The sequence below is a fragment of the Telopea speciosissima genome, chromosome 6 (assembly GCF_018873765.1).
Source record: "Telopea speciosissima isolate NSW1024214 ecotype Mountain lineage chromosome 6, Tspe_v1, whole genome shotgun sequence".
Taxonomy (NCBI): Eukaryota; Viridiplantae; Streptophyta; class Magnoliopsida; order Proteales; family Proteaceae; genus Telopea; species Telopea speciosissima.
The window spans coordinates 38,316,730-38,340,040 of record NC_057921.1 but is presented as its reverse complement, the minus strand read 5'-3'; the positions used below and the strand labels follow the sequence as shown (position 1 = coordinate 38,340,040).

Below are 23,311 nucleotides of genomic sequence, written 5' to 3'. Positions count from 1 at the left end.
TGTTAGCTTGAAATATTTATGGGTTTATTTCATCTTATAGTATTAAATAAAAATTCTCTCTATTGATGTTTTTAATTGAACATGGACAAAATTATATATAACTGTAACTTCTTTGATTCTTGATTTTTCTATGAAAATTTACCAATTATCTTGATTTTAAATATGTTTTCAAATAGTTTGTGTTTTGTTTGTTCAATTTTAACAGGTTCAACTACATCTAAGGTTGATATTGAGACTCCAATATTTGTCTCTGCATTTCTGGAACACATAAGGTAGAAAATGGTTTGTATTTAGATGCTAGAGCTTCCACAACATTTTTGCAAATGGGCCTGCATCAATTCAAAATGTGGTAAAGCTTCTAGGATCTGTGTTGGACCTGTTTGAACTAATCCACCAAATTGCAAATAGAAGAATAGAAGATTTGTAAACATGGATGCTTTTGAAGAACTAAAGAATGATATGAATAGCTGGACATTCTTTTCACAGTTTTCTGCAACCATTTTCTTGCATGGGTTTTCTGCTTCTTCACACTTACTGCTTTTATTAATTTTATCTATTTTCTGGGCTTACAAGAGATGCACAATGCCTAATCTGACAAATTCAAAACCAGTCTTGAATAATTCATACTTTTTATACTATTGGTCAGCCCTTATATCTTGCATGGGCTTGTCTTTCTGCGATTTCCTCTTATTTGTCTTAAACTGTCTCTCTGGGTATAGACATGGTTGGTCTGATCTAAAACTTGTTGTCCAATTAGATTTTGCATTCAGAACACTCACTTGGTTTGTGATCTCTATTTACTTGCACATCCAGTTTTCTCATTCAAGTGAGTACAAGTTTCCCATTTTACTAAGGATTTGGTGGGTTTTCTACTTTGTAATGTCTTATTCCTATCTTGTCATACATCTTGGTTTGTATTGGAAACATTCATCCTTACCATTCCTTCTATGGATCTCTGATGCTATATCCCTTATTACTGGTTTGTTCTTTTCTTATGCTGGGTTGTTTGGCAAGGGCAGAGAAGATGAAGATTCTCAATTTTTGGAACCTCTTTTGAAAACCAGTTCCAGTCAAAACAATGATAGTAATGGACAAAGATCAAGTGTTAGTGGAGCGAGTGTATCTCCTTATGCAAATGCCAATCTTTTTAGTATTTTTACATTCTCTTGGATGGGCCCTTTGCTAGCGCTCGGGTATAAAAAAACATTGGACCTTGAAGATGTTCCTCAACTTGCTAATTGTGATAGTGCCAATGTGGTCTTTGCTCATTTTAGAGATAAACTTGAATCTGATGGGAATGGGAGTGGTAGTGGTGATCAAGTAAACACAATCAAACTGGTGAAGGCATTGATTCTCTCAACGTGGAAAGAGATTCTATGGACGACTCTATTCTCTATTACATGCACACTGGCTTCTTATGTTGGACCATACCTTATTGATGTCTTTGTTCAGTTTCTCAATAGTCCTTACCAACTAAAATACAAAGGCTACATGTTAGTGTTTATTTTTTTTCTTTCAAAACTCATAAGGTGCCTCTCAGAGAGGCACTTATTCTTTCAATTACGAAAGATGTCAATTAGGGTTCGTGCTGCTTTATTGGGAATAATCTATAAGAAGGGTCTTAGGCTTTCGAGCCAATCAAAGCAAGGCCACACTAGTGGAGAGACCATTAACTTGATGAGTGTTGATGTTGAGCGGATTAGCTTTTTCAGTTGGTACTTGCATGATTTATGGAGGGTGCCTGTTCAGATTATTCTAGCATTGTTGATCTTGTACAAGAGCCTCGGGCTTGCTTCACTTGTAGCTTTTTTTGCCACAGTGTTTTTGATGTTAGCAAATTTTCCACTGGGAAAACTACAAGAGAAATTTCAGGGGGAATTGATGGCTTCGAAGGATCGAAGAATGAATGTTACATCTGAGGCTTTGAGGAATATGAGGATTCTCAAGCTCCAGGGCTGGGAGATGAAGTTCTTGGCTAAGATAATTGAACTTAGAAACTTTGAAACAAGATGGTTAAAAAAATTACTTTATACATTAGCTATAACTACCTTTGTCTACTTGTCTGCTCCCATGTTTGTATCCTTGTTTACTTTTGGGTTCTGTATCCTTATTGGAAGTCCATTAGATTCAGGGAAGATTCTATCTGCACTTGTAACATTTGATATATTGCAAACACCTATTTATAATCTCCCAGACACAATCTCCATGGTGGTTCAGACTAAAGTTTCGCTTGAAAGAATAGCTTCATTCCTCTGTCTCGATGATCTTCATTTGAATATAGTACAGAAGCTTCCAAGAGATGATATCAAGATTGCAGTTGAGATAGTCAAGGGGAATTTTTCTTGGGACCTTCATTCCCCTAATCTCACATTAAAAGATCTTAATCTTCAAGTGTACCATGGTATGAGAGTGGCTGTTTGTGGTTCTGTTGGGTCAGGAAAGTCTAGCTTACTTTCATGCATATTAGGAGAAGTACCGAAGGTATCTGGAGCCATTAAGTTGAATGGGACAATGGCTTATGTTGCACAATCACCTTGGATACAGAGTGGCAAAATAGTAGACAATATATTATTCGGTAAGGAGATGGACAAGGAAAGGTACGAGATAATCCTTGAAGCATGTTCATTGAAGAAGGACCTAGAATTGTTTTCTTTTGGAGACCAAACTATCGTAGGGGAGAGGGGTATCAATTTGAGTGGTGGGCAGAAGCAAAGAATCCAAATTGCACGTGCTTTGTACTATGATGCTGATATTTATCTACTTGATGATCCTTTTAGTGCTGTAGATGTTCACACCGGAAGTCATCTATTTAAGGTAACTGCTCTTTCACCCATACTTTTAAAGCTTTCCTTAATGAAATTGACTTGAAATTATACATCTAATTGCTTACATCACAATTTTGATAACCAAAAACTAAGTTTCATCTAAAAATTGATTTAAGAAGAATGAAACCATAACTAAACAAACAACATACAAACACATAAATTTAAGAAATGCATGCTCTTGCATAAAACCTATGGATTGATGATACTTATCATTATGGAAAGTAAATAGTATTAATATGTATAACTATTTGGATCTTTCAATAATCTTTTGAGTGTCTAAATGAGAACATCCAAACTTTTTATGACAGGAGTGTTTGCTAGGAATTTTGGGTTAAAAAACAGTAATTTATGTAACCCACCAAGTAGAGTTTTTACCTTCTGCCGACCTTATCTTGGTGAGAATATAACATCTTTCTTTTCCAAATTTCATGTTCCTCAACCTGGTTTGAGAGTGATTAATTACCCTATCTTCTTTAGCAGGTTATGAGAGATGGAAGAATTACTCAAGCAGGAAATTCTAAAGAAATTTTTAGTTCAGGAATTGACTTTATGGAGGTAGTGGATGAGCATAAGAAAGCTTTGGCAGACCTTGATTCTGTTGAATGTGAAGTTGCTTTGAATAATCTAATTAATGGAGGAGAAGATGGTAATATTGTGTGTAGCGGAAAGTCTAATCAAGAAGATAAGGAAATGGAGCTTGAAAACTGCAAAATAAAAACATTTGTTGAGTCAGAAGGTCAGATTGTCCAAGAAGAAAAGAGAGAAAAGGGTGGAATTAAGCTTTCAGTCTATTGGAAGTATATTACTGCTGCATATAAAGGGGCTTTTGTTCCATTAATATTACTAGCACAAATCCTTTATCAGGTTCTCCTAACAGTTAGTAATTATTGGATGGTGTTGACTACTCCTATTTCAAAGGATGTGATACCTCATTTTAGAGGATCCACTATCATCTTTGTTTATGTTGCTTTGACCATTGGATGCTCTCTTTGTGTACTTATAAGGTCCACACTAATTGTTACTATTGGATATAAGATAGCTACTCAGTTCTTCAACAAAATGCATTTGTGCATTTTTCGTGCTCCCATGTCATTTTTTGATTCTACTCCAAGTGGAAGAATTCTAAATCGGGTTAGTAAATTTACTTAATTACTATTGGGATGAAAATAATCTTGTTTGATTACCATAAAGGTTAATATAATTAAAATTTTAAATAGACTCTATTTTTGTATACAGGTATCCATAGATCAAAGTGCTATTGATACCTCTATTCCGCATCAAATTGAAGAAGTACTAATCTCAATTATAGGATTCATGGGAACTACTACAGTAATGTCACAAGTTGCATGGCAAATGTTAATAGTTTTTATTCCGATGACTGTGACATGTCTATGGTACCAGGTAATTCTATAGCCATTTCCACTTCTCATGATTAAAATTTCAAATCAGTAAGTTGGATTAAACTTTTTTAAATCAATAAATTTTGATTTCTTTGTTCACACCAAATTTGATTTAGTTGTGGATACATATATTCTTGGGTGTGAAAGTGGTGATTTAAAAGTTATTATCTTATTGAATTTATCAAAAGTATATGTAAAAGTAATGCAAAGGTATAGTCTTTCGCTTTACAAAATGTTTTGAGAAGAAATGACCAAACAAAGCCAATGCTATTAAAGTGGAAAGTGCACCTAAGGTGACATGGCTATGCTTTTGATATGCATAAAATATTTTAGATATTTATGAATAAAAACATAATATGGACTACTATCTTTGTTGATAGTTACGTTAATTAGTGTTCATATTAAAAATAAAATAATAATTAACATAAGCTTACAACTAATAAATTAGTAAATAATTTCTCATTTTTACACAACCCAAGCAATAAATCAGTCATTAATTGTGGTAATAATTTAATAGATAATTTTAAATAATAAATGATTTTAAAGTGTCCAATGGTTTGTAACTAAGAAATTAAAGTTACAAATAGAATTTGCAACCATACTTTTTTACCCCTCATGCAGTGGTGACTTGACACTATGACAGAGGGTCTAATGATGTAATTTCACCAAAATTTGTGGGCCAACATCTTTTTTTTTTTTTGGGTGCAATGCAAGGGAGACCTCATCACCAGTTGATAACTCCATGATAGAGTCTTTGGCAAGCCTGAGACCATTAACGAAGACACCCTTGGAAGAAGAGGCAACAATATAAAAACTTTGAGGCCCATTTATGAAATACCTTCCAATACAAACCGAAGTCTTCTTGCCTCATCCAAATCCTACAAGAAGGAGGAGAGAAGAAACCATCTAGAAGGAAAATCTTGCGCACAGAGTCATTAAAGAAATATATCAACATCGTATGCTGACTCAATGATCCTAGAAAACAATTTCACAAGACCGACTCAGTTGGTTGATGGTGTAGATCTGGTCCAACTATATACAAATTGATTGATAAGGAGAGGAGGCATTGGGGTAACTAGAGAAACGTCATCTATGAATTTGAGATAGAAGAATCTTGCGTTCAACACAAAATCTCTTCTTCTCTTGTGAGAGAAATGGGATGGGAACTCATCCCATTGTTGTTACTTACGAGAATCCCAGACTTCTAATCATTCAAAGAAAATAACTACTGTAAAATTACCAGATGGATTATGTACAAATTCAAAAGAATGCAATACAATGACAACTTCATGAAAAGGAGGGTGGTGTTTAAATTTTATTTGGTTAATGTTTAAGAAGAAGTAGGAGGAGGAGATAATAGTAACGCCTTGTACTCAAGGTGGCAGAAATTGAAATCGACATAAAACCCTAGAACATTCCTAGATAGCTAGGCTTGGGGGGAAATGTACCGGGAGAGAGGGAGAGGCTTTACAAAGATAAGAAACTGAGAATCTTGTGTTGGTCTTCCTTTTCATGTAATCCCTTGTCAGTTCCCTTGGTGTTTTATTGCTGCTTCTTCCAATGGTGTCTTTATTAATGGTCTCAGGCTTACCATAAGCTAGCTCTATCATGGAGTTGTCGGTTGGTTGGCAATGAGGTCATCATTGGCGACGAAGGAGATGACATTACAAAAACGACCTCATTTAAAAGTGGGTGTAAGTGATGTGGCCAAGGAAAAATAAAAGAGGTTAAAAAAATCCATTATTAGAATATGTGGAATTCTATGAATACTGACATGTGAACAATTTGCCCACAACCTCTTTATTTAAAATAAGAGGAAGACCATTCCAGAACGGATACAATGACCATTATAATTTTATAGATAAAATTACCCTTGTACCCATTACAACACTCCCCCTCAAGTTGGTGCATATACACCAAGCATGCCCAACTTGCTAATTATAGAAGAAAAAGATTTATGACAAAGACTTTCAGTGAGAACATCTGCTAACTGATCATTGGACTGAACAAACGGGACACACACAACTCCTTGCTCCAACTTCCCCTTGATGAAATGTTTATCAACCTCCACATGCTTGGTACGGTCATGTTGGACTGGATTGTGAACAATACTAATGGTAGATTTACTATCACTGTAGAGATGCATGGGAAGATCTGCTGGAATATATAGGTCCTGTAGAAGACCCTGTAACCAGAGTAACTCTTAAACTCCATATGCCATAGCCCTAAATTCAGTTTCAGCACTTGATCGAGCAACAACTGATTGCTTCTTGCTCTTCCAAGTGACTAAGTTACTTCCAACAAAGGTGCAGTACCCTGATATAACCCTCTTGTCATCAGGGCAACCAGCCCAACCAACATCCGTATATGCTTCTACTCGAGTGTGACTATGAGGTGAATATAAAACTCCCTTTTCAAGAAAAGACTTCAAGTATCTCAAGATTTGATAGGCTGCCTCCAAATGTGAAGAGTGAGGATCATGCATGTATTGACTGACCAAGGTCACGACAATGCTATATCAGGTCGGGTGTGAGATAAATATATCAAGTGCCCAACTAATCTCTGGTAGCTACCTTTAACAATTGGATCTCCTTTCTTGCTCTTTAGATGAGTATTCGGCTCCAGTGGTGTATCTATAGGTTTACATCCTAGCATTCCCGTTTCACTTAGCAGATCAAGGGTATATTTTCGTTGGGACAGAGAGATGCCACGAGCTGAATGAGAAACCTTAATTCCCAAGAAATATCCAAATCTCCCTAGATCTTTCACTTCAAATTCAGTTCTCAGATAATTTTTCAACCTCTTCACTTCTTAAGTATCACTCTCGGTGATCACTATGTCATCAATATATACAATCAACACTGTGATATGCTGCCCCATTTTTTTTTTTTTTATAAATAAAGTGTAGTTTGCATTACTTTGCTTGTAGCCGTTTGACACCATAGCTTTGTGAAATCTCCCAAACAAAGCTCTCGGTGATTGCTTCAAGCCATACAATGCTTTCTCCAGATGACAAACTTTTCCTTCAGTCTTTGAAGTAGCAAACCCATGGGAATTTCCATGTAAACTTCCTCTTCTTGATCACCATGGAGGAAGGCATTCTTTACATCTAATTATTGAAGTTCCCAACTTAGGTTAACAACACAGGAGATTATTACTCTAACTGTGTTCATCTTTGCAACTAGGGTGAATGTTTCCTGGTAATCAATGTCGTGGGTTTGGGTAAACCCTTTTGTAACTAATCTGGCCTTATACCTTTCAATAGACCCATCTGCCTTCTATTTGATGGCAAAGACCCATTTACAGCCAACCAGTTTTTTTTTCCAGGTGGGAGAGATGTCAATTCCCAGGTTTTATCTTTTCCCAGAGCACTCATCTCCTCATTCATTGCTTATTTCCACTTCTGTTCGGCAATTGCCTCCTGCCAAGAGTTAGGAATTGAAATAGAGGATAGAGAGGAAACAAATGCATGAAAAGAAGGGGATAGAGATTTGTAAGACACAAATTAAAGATGGGATGTTGAGTACAACTTCTTTTAGGTTTTCGGATAGCAATAGGTAAATCAAAGCTAGGATCATAGACAGGCTTATCAGGAGTAGAACTTGGAGCAGGTAGTACAAGTAGGGATGGTTCAGTGGTGGTAGTATTTTTGTGCCATGTTCCTCTGAAGAATGTTTCATCGAAGTGGTGATATTTTCCAGTCTCCCCCTAAACAAGAGGCTGCTCAACTTCACCTTGGATTAGAGACTGTTCCTATTCCTACCCAGTGATCCCTTCTTGAAGTTCTATTTCTATAGCTGGTTCTTCAACAGTGGGAACCTCAACTTCCAAATTCACAATAAGAGGAGACATCTCTTCACTCCTAGGCTCCCCCTGAAGAGATGTAGTGGGTGAAAAATAGGCCACAGATTCACGGAATACAACATCTATAGTGACCAACATCCGCCTTGTGGGGGGGGGGGTGGTGGTGGTAGCACTTATAGCCCTTCTGAGTGGCTGAATATCCTAAAAAAACACATTGTAATCTCCGAGGATCAAGCTTACCAATATGGTGATGATTGCAGGCAAAAACAACATACCCAAATACCTTTGGAGGGACAACAAAGGGTGAATGGCCTAAAAGAACCTCAAGGGGGCAGCGAGCATCCAAGACCCGAGTAGGCAGGCAATTAATGAGATAGGAAATATCAAGAATAACATCTCCCCAAAACCGTGTAGGGACATTCATGGTAAACATTAGAGAGCGAGCAACCTCCAATAGATGTCGGTTCTTTCGCTCAGCAACACCATTTTGGGCCTATGTGTCAACACACGAGGTTTGGTGTATAATCCCATGAGAGTCAAAGTAAGTGTGAAGGCGGCTGTCCATGTACTCCTTCCCATTGTTAGTGCACACAATCTTCACACGGGCATCAAGTTTAGTCTGAACCATTTTATGAAATAATTGGAAGCAAGTTAAGACATCATTGTTCTGGTTCATCAAGTAAACCTAAGTAGTGTTACTAAAATAATCGATGAAAGTAACAAACCATCTAAAACTAGAGGTCAACACACACACCTGGTAGGGCCCCACACATCCGAATGAATCAAACCAAAAGGAATTAAACTTCTTTTGTTAGAGATGGGATAAACAACTCTAGTTTGTTTAGCAAAAGTGCACGCATCATAACTAAAATTGTTTGGATTACAACTTTTAACCAAACTAGGAAACAAAGCAGATAACACGCTAAGAGACGGATGGCCAAGATGATGATGTCATTTATTGAGTTCAGCAAGGTCAGAATCTGAAGTGCTAGGCCAGAAGGAGATGCGTGAGAAGCCAAAGCAGATTTTGTTGAAGATGATCCGTCAAGCACATAAAGACCACCGACCACCTTACCACTACCAATCATACAACCCTTATCCAAGTCCTAAAACAAGCAGTGAGAAGGAAAAAAGGTTACTTTACATTTCAAGTCTCGGGTGATACTACTAATAAATAAAAGATTAGTAGAGAATTTCGAAACATGTAAAATAGAGATAATATGCATAGAGGACAAACATTGCTCAGTCCCTTTCCCAGAGATGGGGGAAAGGAAACCATCAACAGCACAAACTTTAGTATTACCAGGTAAAGGAGAGTAAGTCAAAAAATTTGAAGGAGAACCTATCATGTGATCCGTTGCGCCAAAGTTAATTATCCAAAAAATGGAATCGACAGAGGAACAACCACCACTAAAAGAAGTATTTGAACCAGAGTTTTCTGTTAAGGAAATGGAAGAGGCAGCCGTAGAAGAAGCAGATGAAGTATTATTATCCAGCTTGGTCATCAAAGTTCGAAGATGATGCATCTCGTCCTAGGAAAGAGGCCCAGTCGAATAAAAAAATTCATCATCAGATGAAACTTGGTTGGCCCAAGCCAAATGATCGGAACCACGTCCCCGGGTATCTTCAAGGCGCCCATGAAGCTTCCAATAGCAGTCTTTGGTATGATGTTCCCTACCACAGTAATCACACTTGATCGGAGGGTGATCACTGCTCATACGATTAGTCCTAGTACCATGAACAGAATTTCCTCAGGCAGCAGATTACGAGCCAGAGAGACAAGTAGATCGTCCTTGAGTAACAAGTTGAATCATTGATATCCGATGATCGTCTTCAACAACAAGGGAATATGCTTGTTTAAGAGTTGGAAGAGGATCGCGATTGAGCACTATGACCCTGATCTGATCAAACTCAATGGTGAGTCTAGCAAGAAAATCAAACACATGCAAGTCCTCTTCCCACTTCTGAAAAGGAGTAGTATCCACATCATAGGAAGCAAGAAATGTCCCATAAAAATCCAGTTGTTGCCACATGGTACTCAACTTGGAAAGAGTCAACTCCAATTGCTTGGTCTGAAGATATTTTTGGCGAACCTCATAACGAGAGGCAGCATTGTCGATCTTAGAATAAATATCCTTGGTTGTTTTTCAAATCTTAGCAGCTGTGTCAAGAAGAAGATAACACCCGACGTTTCTTGTTCTATAGAGTTGACAAGGTAGGACATGCAAGAAAATTAGAAGTTACCCACTTGTCCTGTGCAAAACCAGCTTCAGTTGGTTTGGCTACCGTTCTTGTAATATAGCCAGAGAGCCCACGAGAACCAATAGCGAAGAGGTAGGAGCGAGACCACATCAAGTAATTGCTACCATTTAATTTAATGGAGCTGGTAAGGAACGGAAGGAAATCACATTGAGTTATGCCTTCGTGTCCAGAGGAGGCAGTGGTAATGTTGAAATCTCCTAGCATGGTTGCTGGATTGAAGAATGTAACCAACAAAATCACCAAGAAGAGAAAAAAATTATTGAACAAAGGTGTTTAAGGCATAGAGAGCAGAAACACTCCTTCGTAGGAGTTAACTCACCATCAAGGGTGGAAAAGGGGTGGCGGTGGCAGAAATAGGCAGAGGAACCCTCTCGACAAAAAGAAAGAGAGGGTGGAAGGGCCTAGGGGAGGAAGAAAAATGTTGGTGGAAGGGAGGCGTAAAGCCTAGGTGGAGGGCTGAAGGTGGGTAGAGGCAGTAAGAAAGGGGAGAAGGTGGTGGCTGTTAGTGGTTGTGGTGGGGCTAGGTTGCAATTGCGAGAGAGAGGGGGGAAGAGAACCGAAGAAAAATTACTCCTAGGATTCCCGCTCTAATACCATGTGGAATTCTATGAATACAGGCATGTGAACAATGTGCCCACAACCTCTTTATTTGTAATAGGAGGAAGAACATTCTAGAATGGATACAATGACCATTATACCCTTATAGATAAAATTACCCTTGTACCCATTACAATAGAACCAATACCAAATAAAACATGAACAAAAATGAAAACAGAGCAAGATGACATAGAGATTCAATGTGGTTCACACACCAGTATGGTGTGCTACAGCCACAGGCGAAGCTGAAGATGTTTCACTATGTAAATCGGAGAAAGTTACAATGGAGATCTCTGAAAAACACCCCAAAACAGCGCTGCTTCTCTCTCCTAGAATCCCTAAATCGAAAACCCCAAATCTCACTCACTTTACTACAAAGCGGGTAAAGAATATAAATACTCCTCCATCGGATTGGGTCGATCCATCAGGTCAAGTCGAACCGCTAACCGGCTTAGGCCTATAGGCCCAAGCCCTTCACTACCATCACAGATCTCAGAAAAAGTTCCATTCGGGTTGTCACAAAAAATGTCGAAGCGGGTCATTCTTCGAAACAGGTACAACAATTCGAGACATACATAACATAAATGGTAAATTAATAAATAATTGTAAACAACTAAATATTAAGGATTTAAGAAAAATGTCCATTACAAAGGCTTGTCTTCGTGGTCCAATAATTTTGGGTCATGTGGAGAGTTGCTTTAATCAAACTGACCAACTGAATATAGTTGATCCCATTGGATTAGTCTTGTGTCAAGTGTTGGACCAATCTCCATTGTATAGCTCACTATATTTGGACTACTACTTCTGTATTGTCAATGGCTGAACTGTAGTTGGCCAAAGTCATGAAAGTTGAATTCTCAACTAATTACAGCATAAATTTGATAGATGGATAAGTGGTGATGGGACAACCCACATCAACAAAGTTGAGCCCTAATGGAAGTTCCATGTCGTAGATAATGGGTGGTCAAAAAATCCTATCTAGGTGGACTTCCTAGGAATGGATTCCGTGTTAATAATTAGTTAATATATTTCAATAGAAAAAATCTTTTTTTTTCTTTTCATCATCTTTTCCACTTTCCTTCTCATGCCCCTTTCTTTCGTAAGTGAAGCATACCTTATTCTAAGTCTATAAAAGCATTGTACTTAGCTTAAGAGAAATATATAGGCTGCACTACCTTGCATTATTGTGATAAACTGTACATTCATGTACTTTAGGTGAAAATAAATAAGGCTATACTGTTCAGTTCATCATTAGTAAATTTACATTTGACAAAAAATTGGATATGAATACATACTGATATTAATTGAATTTGAAATTTGATATTATTAAGAAAATTTAATAAAAAGAAAATAGATATCACAAAAATTTGGATATTATTATGTTTTTGTTCAATAAACTTAAGAATTTAGGAAGTTAGTGTATTTTATCTATAGAAAAATTCATCATAGAGCCCACATACAAATAATATATATACAATTCAATCAATATCTAATAAAAATAGAAAAAGGTAACCAACCAAATGAACAAGTGAATTAAATAAATAGAATGTAATATTTTCCTATATTTTTCATTCATGATGATGGCATCACTATCAACCATCGAAATGTAAGCAGTTCATATTAAGAAATAAAAAAAAACCTATATCATTTTCTTATTAACTATACATTCATTACTCAATTTTCTACATTGTACCAAATCTTCATTTTTATGAATCTTGTCTTGTAGCAATACTATGTATCTGCAGCACAAGAACTATCACGACTGACCGGAATATGTCAAGCTCCAATTATACAACATTTTGATGAATCTAGTTTAGGTTCAACCACAATCAGGTGTTTCGATCAAGAAGACAGGTTTATGGACACAAACCTCAAGCTGGTGGATGGGTATTCTCGGCCCAAGTTTCATTTCTCTGGTGCAATGGAGTGGTTATGCTTCCGCATGGATATGTTGGCATCCATCACATATGCTATATCATTGATTTTCGTGATCTCAGTGCCATCGGGAGTACTTAGTCCCGGTAAAATTTAAATTTGATATCTTATAAAGCATCCTTTAAGGAAACCATGATTGACTGCTCACATGAAAGTATGATTTTGAATTTATTTTATTTTGTTATATCTCTTGAAGGTGTTGTGGGTTTAGCAATCACATATGGGCTTAGTTTCAGTATGCATGGGATCATATGGGATCTTAGCATACTTGAGAATAAAATCATATCAGTTGAGAGAATACTGCAGTATACTTGCATCCCTAGTGAACCCAGTTTGTTGTTAGAAGAAAATAGGCCTGGTTCTCAATGGCCATCGGAAGGGAAAGTTGATATTGTTGATCTGCAGGTAATCCCCAATCAAGATTCCTCGAATCTTTATCTCCTTTCTAAATTCACCATTTTATGAAATAGATCTTCTGAAGCGAATTTTGTTGGATAGTTCTTCTTGCTCTCATAGAATTCTATTGAGCTTCATTATTTGATTATTTAATATGAATATAGGTTCGGTATGCCCCACACCTTCCTCTTGTCTTGCGAGGTCTTACATGCACTTTTCCTGGAGGGATGAAGATTGGCATCGTTGGACGAACAGGAAGTGGTAAATCAACTCTTGTACAAGCTCTCTTCCGCATGTTTGAACCTACAGCCGGTCAGATTTGGATAGATGATATTAACATCTCCAAGATTGGCCTTCATGACTTGCGGTCAAGATTGAGCATCATCCCACAAGACCCCACAATGTTTGAGGGGACTTTAAGAAGCAATCTTGACCCACTTGAAGAGTACACTGATGAACAGATCTGGGAGGTTCGATTTTTATCATTTGATGTATAATAGTTATTCATTGATTAGCATAGGATGGACATATCTTCTGTTTATTGATGATTTGGATAGAAAACAAACACACCACAAAGGCATTTGTTCAGAATGTAACTTTATGAACTCCTTTCTCAAAGTCATCTTCTTTATATATTTTATTTAATTTTTGAAATATTAAAATTATTTTAATGGATGCATTATCATCTTTGGGCCAAGTTTGGCCTAAGATATTTTCTTAGTTGGGACCTGGGAGGTGCATTAGTTTTATTGGCTTGTTTTCCATTTCCACTAGGCACCTCCTTGCTTGTTCATATCATCTTTTGCTTAGCTAATCTTTAATGGTTAATTTTATGTCATCTTGAATAACCAAGAGAAACGGTAATTTGACATGAATTTTTTTCCTATAGGCTTTAGATAGATGCCAGCTTGGTGATGAATTTAGAAAGAAGGAAGGGAAGCTTGATTCTATAGGTCGGTTTCTTCTTATATTCACTCTATATTATAATTACTTAACCCCAATTTATCCATACACAAGTGCATTATTGTATGATATTTTTGACTTCTAGTGCACAACCTAACCTCCTAAACCCAATCCATTTTTTTGGACAAAAGTTAGGGGAAGAAAGTTAATGAAAATAAGATCCTAAATTTCTAATTCATTTTTATATGGTGGCTGTCACAGTGACTGAGAATGGAGAGAACTGGAGCATGGGTCAAAGACAACTAGTATGTTTAGGGCGGGCATTTCTCAAGAGGAGCAAAGTGTTAGTTCTTGATGAAGCTACTGCATCAGTGGATACTATGACTGACTATCTAATTCAGCAAACGCTTAGACAACACTTCTCAGGGTCTACGGTCATCATAATCGCACATAGAATAACATCAATTCTTGATATCGATGTGGTTCTCCTTCTCGATAATGGTTAGTACATGGTAATTAGTACACCACAATCAAGTGGGTTCAGTTGAGTTTGTATATGTCTTCTCATCCTTTTTTGGTGCTTGCCTAATTAGATGACATGTTTTACTATTTTAAGCAAGTCTTGCAGTGGAATTTGATTCCCCAACCAAATTAGTAAGGATCAAGTCCTCATCATTTGCAAAGCTTGTTAAGGAGTATACTCTAAGATGTAGTTCCTAGCTTTTGAATAGGCTAAATAAGTGAATTTTAAATGTTTAGATTCAAGCCTGTTGAATTAGAGTGATGTGCATTGCTATTTTGAGTATGAGCAAAATTTGTTGGGAGAAGACAGTGGAATAGATATCAAGGCTACCTATATTTATTTGAGTTGGTTCCGGGAATTCAGTTGGAGTATTGGGAGGTAGAAAAGAAGCTGAGGCAAAAAAGATATATTTAATCTTCAAGCATCTACATAATCGTGAGAAAAGTTTTAATAGTCTGGCAATTCTTTAGACCACCACAAATATCAATCACGTAGTACATTGGATAAAGCTGAAATTTTGTCGACAAGTAGAGCCCAAAGTCTCCTGCTCATATGTCAAGATTTAGCCAAAATTTAATTGGCCAAATGACAAAATAAAAATTTAAAAATCTACTGAAAAATGATTTTTTTATTTTAAAGAAATGGACTGCTTAAAATACAAGTGAAGATGTCAATAGATGAGAATGTATATGCCTGAATCTGAGTTTAAAATTTGATATGTGGCCTACCCTAGAGGCCTAGACCATTATTTAGATATCCGTACAATCAAACTTTCCATATCACCCTTCCATATGGCAAAATTTGGTGCCAATCTAGAGATGCCCTATAGAGATTGCCAGTAAAAATTTTTTTTCGCCATAAAGCTTCTAAAACAAGGAAAAATAAAAGTTGCATGTTGCTACATTAGACATCTTAATTTATCTATACCGAAATTTCAATGACGTGTTATTTTTCTTATCCCTAAAATGTTCTTACCAATTCTTGTTATGATTAAATTTCCGAAGTTCCCCTCCTCATAAAGTTTTCCTTCCGTGGTCATGCATTCTGAACTAAAAATATCAAAATTGATTCCTAGAATGGCAATTTGAATTGTTCCTATAACCAACCATGTGGGAGGCTATTCTGACCTTAAAAACACATGGTCGAGGTTCTTCTCAAAAAATGCTTCTTAATTAAATTGCAGTTCATGACATCAACTTTTTGATTAAAGTGTTTCTTTTTTTTCCAAAAATATCTAGCATTCCATTTTTTTGGTAAGTTAGGAATGTTAGAGGAACTAAATGATCAATAACCTTTTAAAGGTAGGGGAAGGTTTGTGTCCCTTTTGTTGAACGTGCTTTTCTTGTTTTCACTTTCTATTACCACTTTGGGTGGGAAATTAAGTTCACAACATTCTGGATTGTATATGACATTCATTATTGTTTTAGTGAGTGTATTGGTAAAAGTGAATTTAATAATTTGGTTTTATATATATCTTCTTTAGCAATTTACTGGACAGTATGGCTCTGGTAGTTGGAGTAAAATATGAATGTTGTTATGGGTAGAGTTGGATTTAAATTTGATCAGATGCCTTGGGGAAGGGTAAGGCCATTACTTGACATTTCCCTATTTGTGAAGTGAGATCTACCAGTCACAAATTTGGAAGGTATTTTTGACATCTAGCTGGTATAGGGACCACTTCTTTGATGTAGCAATAGCCAGTAAAGTCCTAATCATGGTCATCTTCACAACTGGACTGAAGGTTTCCTCATAATTTATCCAAAATTCTTGAGCAAAGCCTTTTGCTACAAACCGTTTGTACCTCTAGGATACAAAAAAAAAACAGGAGTCATCTACTTTACGCTTTACCTTGTACACTTACTTGTTTCAAATTGATCGCTAATTTTGACATGTCATACAAAAACAAGTGCCCAATGGGTTTACAGTTGATTTCCTTAGGGCCCATTTGTTTGAACAAAATTTAAGTTCTAATTGAGCTGCCTTATCCGAAAGCAATAGTTTCCTCCACGCCAAATATCTACCTTGTGGCAAATTAGGTGAGGCCCACAATTGAGGAAAAAGTCGTTAGTCTCTTCTAGTGATTTTGATATCTTGAGACATCGCCTTTGAATCACTTGGTGGACGATTTGCAGAGGGTGTTGAACCATAACCAAAGGGAGTATGATCTCCTCACAACTTATATCCTGCAACTTGGAATACTCAATTACTATACGATTGAGATTTCTCTCCAATTATTTGATTGGAAAGACATTGGAATTCTTTGGCAGCGGATTTAGGGATAGCTTTTGTTTGATTGTAAAGGGGGCTATCATCATGGTAGAGTTGGACATCACAGGAGGTTGGGTTCTCTCCTCAAATAATGATCATGTATACCATTAATGATTAAGTTCTTGAAGTTTTTCTTTGACTATAATGGTTAACCCGACCTTAAACGAAGGCCTAAGAAAAAAAATTAAGAAAACTAGATTGAGGAGAATGACCCAAAATTGAGGGGTAAGTTTGTTATGGAGGAGAGAGACAGACACAGGGGTTCTAGTGTAACTTGCATTGAGGTTCTCTGTAGGGGCCGGAGTGTGGCCCCTACATGCGTGTGGGGGCCAATGAAAGCGCGTCCATTGGCATCATGGGGATGAGATTTTTCCCTTTCATGGGGGCAGGGTGGTCATTTCACTGCCTCTGTGTCTTGACGTGGGTTTGGGCATGGGTGGTACACTCCCCCACAGAACTTTTTTTTCCTTGAAATTTTAAGGGTTGGAGGGCAGTTGGAAATTTCCTTTACGCAAAAGGTTTCGTGCACGGCCGTGTATGGTGCACGACCGTGCTTGCAACCGTTGGATGGGGATGAGGAACCATGTACTGTACATGATCATGTTCATCTTTGGGCCAAGTTTGGCCTAAAATATTTTCTTAGTTGGGACCGGAGGTGCATTAGTTTTATTGGCTTGTTTTCCATTTCCACTAGGCACCTCCTTGTTTGTTCATATCATCTTTTGCTTAGCTCATCTTTAATGGTTAATTTTATGTCATCTTGAATAACCAAGAGAGACGGTAATTTGACATGAATTTTTTTCCTATAGGCTTTAGATAGATGCCAGCTTGGTGATGAATTTAGGAAAAAGGGAAGCTTGATTCTATAGGTTGGTTTCTTCTTATATTCACTCTATACTATAATTACTTAACACCAATTTATCCATACACAAGTGCATTATTGTATGATATATTTGACTTCTAGTGCACAACCTAACCTCCTAAACCCAATCCCTTTTTTGACAAAAGTTAGGAGAAGAAAGTTAATGAAAATAAGATCCTAAATTTCTAACTCATTGTCATATGGTGGCTGTCACAGTGACTGAGAATGGAGAGAATTGGAGCATGGGTAAAAGGCAACTAGTATGTTTAGGGCGGGCATTACTCAAGAGGAGCAAAGTGTTAGTTCTTGATGAAGCTACTGCATCAGTGGATACTATGACTGACTATCTAATTCAGCAAACGCTTAGACAACACTTCTCAGGGTCTACGGTTATTGAGTATATTGTGCCAACCGTGCCCTCTCTCTCTTCATTTTTCACACTTGTGATATGACTTGGTGGGGAAGATATGGATCTCTACACATGATATGGATTGCTATGCAAGAATCTTCAAATATGGCAACCCAATATTCCATACAATGGTAACCAAATATCTCCAATATCACATGTAATGGTAACCCAATATCTCTTGTACACTTTCCTTGTAAAACCAGTGATATAAACTCCTATTGGAGAATCTAATGAATTATGGGATATTACAATCCTTAATATGGTATCAAGAGCATAACTCAAACGAGTCTTTTCCTGTTTTTTTTTTTTTTTTTTTTTTTCTCTCCATGGGGGACGGTTCCTCCTCCTCAACCGTGGCTCCTTTGATCTCTTCTCAAGCAATCTCTAATGCCACTTCTCTTTCTCCCTTTCCCAATGCCCACCACTACATATCCATTAAACTCACATCAAAGAACTATTTATTTTGGCAAAATCAGGTTGAGCCGTTCCTTGATGGTCTAAATCTGTTTGGCCATCTTGATGGCTCCTCTCCTTGCCCTAATGATCCAACCGAGAGCGCTCACTGGCGTCGTCAGGATTCTATGATTCACAGCCTGTTGCTTGCTTCCCTATCTGAGGAAGTGTTTCCCTTGTTCTTGGTAAGCGCACTAGCTGTGCCATTTGGGACACCTTATCCGCTGCTTTTTCTTCTCCGTCCGAAATCCGGATCATGTCCTTAACCATGGCCTTACAAGAACTGAATCAAAAGCCTGATGAACCTGTAGCAGAATTTCTAAAATGTGCCAAGACCATTGCCGAAGAGCTAGCTGTAGCAGGTCACATTGTTCGTCCAAGTGCTTTCAACCTCCATATCTACCGAGGTTTAAAGCCTGAGTTTGGTGCCATGGTCTCTTCTCTATTGACCCGGACAGACCCAGTTCTTTACGATGATCTTCATGCCATGTTACTTAGTCATGAGTTCCTTCAAGGTTCAACATTAAACAAGCTCACTGTCGCTGATTCTCCTCCGACAACTGCTCCTACAGCCAACACAGTCCAACGTTTGGGCTCTGATTCAGATTCTACCACTCCTACATCACAACGTGGGGGTTGTGGTGGACGTTGGGGTCGTGGTCGCAGTGGTCGCGGTCGTGGAGGTTCTAATGGTGGGACCACTTCTGGGCATTTCTGGTGCGCCATCTATCACAAAACAAACCATTCTACTGATAGATGTTATTTTTGACAACAACCTGGTAATAATCCTTCCCTTCCCTATTACCTGACTAACCTTTCACCCACTATCCACCATGTTTATCCCACCTATGCCTCTCCCTCTTATCATCAACTGAACCCACCCATTTTACCCACACCACACCCATTCATGGCCTTACCTTGGTACCTGGATACGGGGGCTTCACACCATGTGACCTTTGATATTCAATCCCTCTCACAGTTTGATGATTACACAGGACGAGATCAGTTACATGTTGGTAATGGTAAGGGCTTACCCATCTCTCATCTTGGTTATTCCTCTTTCCCCTCTTTCTGATCGGATTTTTCATTTAACTAATGTTCTTCATGTTCCATCAATTTCTAAACGCCTTATGTCTGTTCAAAAGTTTTGTCAAGATAATAATGTTTATTTTGAGTTTCACCCTTCTTATTTTCTTGTGAAGGATCAGGTAACCAAGGCCACTCTACTGTCAGGACCGAGTAAAGGGGGTCTCTATGAACTCCTTTCTCCTAGTCCTCCATCTGTTCATTCTGCTGTTCATTCTTCTGTTGACATCTGGCATCGTCGATTAGGGCACCCGCACGAGCGCTTACTCCATCAAATGCTTAAATTAAATAAATTACCGTATTTTTCACATCTTAGTACTGTTTGTACGGCTTGTCAGTTAGGCAATGCCAGTAGACTTTCTTTACCTGTTACGAACAACCGCAGTTTATTTCCTTTAGATTTAATTTATAGCGATGTGTGGGGTCCCTCTCCCACTCCTTCTTTATCTAGCCATCGGTTTTATATTATTTTTGTGGATGATGCGACCAAATTTATATGGTTTTATTCTCTTGTGCGAAAATCCAAAGTTTTTGGCATTTTTCAACAATTTCAGGCCTTAGTTGAACGCCATTTTGATAGGAAAATTAAAGCTATACAAACTGATTGGGGGGGGGGGGAGAATTTCGGACCCTACCCACCTTTTTTAACAAACTTGGAATTCAACATAGGGTTTCGGTACCGCATACCCATGAGCAACAAGGGTCTGTCGAGCGTCGTCACAAACACATTGTTGAAACAGGACTTTTCCTTCTTGCTCATGGGTCGGTTCCTCACCATTTTTGGAATTTCGCTTTTGAAACCGCGGTGTATCTAATTAATAGAATGCCTTCCGCTGTTTCCAATGGGGTGTCACCCTTTCAACTTATTTATCATAAGTTACCGGATTATAATTTTCTTAAAGTTTTTGGTTGCTTATGTTTCCCATATTTAAGACCTTATAACAGGCATAAGATGGATTATCATTCCTTGCCGTGTGTCTTTCTCGGCTATAGCCCTTCTCATGCGGGTTACCGTTGTCTTCACATCCCCTCTAAAAGGATGTATATTGCGCGTCATGTTCGCTTTGATGAAAATTCCTTTCCTTTTTCTCAATCTATATTGGGACCATTCCCTGGCTCCCCTCCTCCACTGTCTTCCCCATGGGGCACTGCCCCTATTCAGCTCTCCCCTTTGAGAGGCCCCTCTACAATGGGTGCGCCCTCACCCTTACGAACACCCATCGGACCTCTACCTAGTGTAGTCAGCCCTTCCCCATCTCCTTTACATACACCACCTTCTTCCTCACCCGCGGCAACATCATCTTCCATGGCCTCCCCTTCACCCTTGGACACACCATCTCTGGCTAGGAGAACACGCCCACTTAGTGACCTCTACGCCGCCACTACTGCACCCGCCTTGGTGCCCTCCAGACCCCATGCTTTGCATGTTACTAATGATATTGTTGAACCAAGTTGTTTTTCACAGGCATCAAAAGTAGCGGAGTGGCGCTTTGCCATGGCTGATGAATATAATGCTTTGATCGATCAGGAATGGGACTTGGTCTTTGGTGCCACGCATGCCCAACATGAATCTCATTGGGTGCAAATGGGTCTACAGGATCCAATGGAAGGCGGATGGATCTTTGGAATGCTACAAGACTCACCTTGTGGCCAAGGGCTTCCATCAACAGCAGGGCATTGATTATGGCGAGACTTTTAACCCTGTCATTAAGCCAACAACCATTTGCTGTGTTCTCTCTATTGCAATCTCTCATGGGTGGTCTGTGAGTCAGTTGGACGTAAGTAATGCATTCCTTCATGGGCGGTTGGAAGAGGAGTTCTTTATGTCCCAACCGCCTGGGTTCATTGATGCCAATCATCCGGACTATGTCTGTCATTTACATAGATCTGTCTATGGCCTCAAACAGGCACCCAGGGCGTGGTTCCGCCGCCTCTCTGATTTTCTACTTCTACTTGGGTTTCATGGATCCAGGATAGATACGTCACTTTTTATTCGCTAGGATGGTAATCATGTCACTTACATTCTGATATATGTTGGTGACATATTAGTCACAAGTAGTGATTCATCATTGATCACCTCTCTACTAGAGCGTCTATCTGATGAGTTCCCCATAAAGGATCTTGGTGATCTTCATTTTTTCCTTGGTATTCAGGCTACTCCACACTCCAAGGGCCTGCATCTCTCACAGTCTCGTTATATTCTGGATCTCCTACGACGCACTGGCATGGCTGACTGTAAGCCAGTAACCACACCCATGGCCAGCACTAAGCCGCCATTGGGTGAAGGGGGTGCTCCTCACCCTAATCCTACTGAGTACCGTTCTATTGTAGGTGCCTTGCAGTATGGGACACTCACCAGACCCAATGTAGCCTTTGCAGTTAATCGTGCCTGCCAATTTATGCATGCACCTACTTCTGCCCATTAGCAACTGGTAAAGCGTATTTTACGCTATTTGAAGCACACTCAATCTCATGGTTTGCTTATCGAACGATTCCCTAGCCGAACGTTGCAAGCCTTCTCTGATGTGGACTGGGCAGGGGATGGCCTAGACCGTAAATCCACAGGGGGATTTGTTGTCTTTCTTGGTCCAAATCTGGTCTCATGGGCCTCCCGTAAGCAAAAGACAGTGGCACGCTCTTCCACAGAGGCCGAATACAAGGCCCTAGCTGATGCTTTGGCAGAATTGATCTGGCTTGAATCTCTCGGTGAACTCGGGTCTCCTCTCTCTGGTCCTCCCATTTTATGGTGTGATAATATTGGGGCCACCTATTTATCGGCCAACCCGGTTTTCCATGCCAGAACCAAACATGTTGAGATCGATTTCCACTTCGTCCGTGATTGTGTAGCCAAGAAACAACTGCAGGTGCAATTTATCTCGACCAAGGACCAACTGGCTGACACTCTCACAAAGGCACTTGGCACTGCTCGGTTTCAGTTTTTAAGGGACAAGCCGAAGATTCGAGTCCCTGAATCTCCACCTTGAGGGGGTGTATTGAGTATATTGTGCCAACCGTGCCCTCTCTCTCTTCATTTTTCACACATGTGATATGACTTGGTGTGCAAGATATGGATCTCTACACATGATATGGATTGCTATGCAAGAATCTTAAAATATGGCAACCTAATATTCCATACAATGGTAACCAAATATCTCCAATATCATATGTAATGGTAATCCAATATCTCTTGTACACTTTCCTAGTAAAACCAGTGAGCCCTCTCATTCCTTGTAATCTCTATATAAACTCCTATTGGAGAATCTAATGAATTATGGGCTATTACAATCCTTAATAATGGTCATCACAATCGCACATAGAATAACATCAATTCTTGATATCGATATGGTTCTCCTTCTCAATAATGGTTAGTACATGGTAATTAGTACACCACAATCAAGTGGGTTCAGTTGAGTTTGTAATATGTCTTCTCATCCTTTTTTGGTGCTTGCCTAATTAGATGACATGTTTAACTGTTTTAAGAAGGTCTTGCAGTAGAATTTGATTCCCCAGCCAAATTACTAAAGATCAAGTCCTCATCATTTGCAAAGCTTGTTAAGGAGTATACTCTAAGATGTAGTTCCTAGCTTT

At 38.6% G+C, this 23,311-nt stretch overlaps 1 long non-coding RNA gene and 1 pseudogene across 1 annotated transcript; both read left to right on the top strand.

Annotated features, from left to right (window-relative positions):
- Nucleotides 1–203: 203 nt before the first annotated feature.
- Nucleotides 204–23,311, top strand: LOC122663838 (annotated as a pseudogene).
- LOC122663840 lies at nucleotides 17,727–18,130 on the top strand. The gene is made up of 2 exons (XR_006333231.1): nucleotides 17,727–17,782; nucleotides 17,992–18,130. It is a non-coding gene; the product is annotated as an uncharacterized LOC122663840 (long non-coding RNA).